At 40.1% G+C, this 882-nt stretch overlaps 1 long non-coding RNA gene across 1 annotated transcript; it reads right to left on the bottom strand.

Moving 5' to 3' along the window:
- Nucleotides 1–66: 66 nt before the first annotated feature.
- Nucleotides 67–712, bottom strand: LOC107735619 (uncharacterized). The gene is made up of 3 exons (XR_001639460.1): nucleotides 664–712; nucleotides 283–388; nucleotides 67–201 (listed from the first exon to the last, which is right to left on the bottom strand). It is a non-coding gene; the product is annotated as an uncharacterized LOC107735619 (long non-coding RNA).
- Nucleotides 713–882: the final 170 nt, after the last annotated feature.

Raw genomic sequence — 882 nt, 5'->3', positions numbered from 1 at the left:
AGCATTTCTAACTGTAATGTTGCAAATATTAGTAAACTCTCCTGTGACAAAGTTTGTTACCTTGCAGGTACAGCATGTCCATTTCAGGCTGAGGGTTTTTATTTGAGCCGTTGTCAAACTGGCTGCCGAAGCTGGAGGTTCCCACAAAAGCTCCAGTGAGAGAATAACCTGCTTCATGTGGATTGATCTCAAACCAGGAGTCTGCAGACAGAAAACACCACCATATATCAGCTGACATGAATATATTAACTCACTTTAATTCTTTCAGACACCAACACAGACCTTTCTCGTCCTTGCTCTGTTTGTATTGCTTGTCAGTCACTGTGTAGATGGGAAACGGGTCTTCATTGTGCTGGTCCCATTGATCTGAGAGTTTGCATTTGTCAATCTGAAGAGAATATATAACATCTCAGAGAAACTTACAGAATGCAGTCCATAAGAACCTGCAACTCTTCATTTTTACAGTGAGTGAGATTTTATGAAGATTACATCAACAATAATACCAATTCACCAATTCATTCTCAGCTATGATTGAGTTCAGTTCAGTTAAATTCAGATTAGCCTTTAAATCTCAGATATTCAATGTGGTTTCAGACTTTGGACCCTGTTGCATGTATTTTTCCTATAGCAGAGTATGGTGTATAGCTATGAATAATTACAGACCTCTTACACATATTCTGTGACGACCAACACTGCCCAGACATCTGTCAAGCTGAATTTGTCTTTACCATCGTAATATTCCTTCAGTGTTTTACAAGCGTCTCTCCAGATGACTCCTGGACCGGTGAGTCTCTTGATGATTTGGTCCTTAACGGTCTCTAGTTTGGTGGACCAGTTTGGTTCTTGGTATAAGGAGGCCATGCACCTTCAGAGAAGAACATA

Source organism: Sinocyclocheilus rhinocerous, unplaced genomic scaffold, assembly GCF_001515625.1.
Source record: "Sinocyclocheilus rhinocerous isolate Xijiao unplaced genomic scaffold, SAMN03320098_v1.1 C36179448, whole genome shotgun sequence".
NCBI lineage: Eukaryota > Metazoa > Chordata > Actinopteri > Cypriniformes > Cyprinidae > Sinocyclocheilus > Sinocyclocheilus rhinocerous.
The sequence above is the reverse complement of the archived record's forward strand: the minus strand, read 5'-3'. Positions and strand labels throughout refer to the sequence as shown.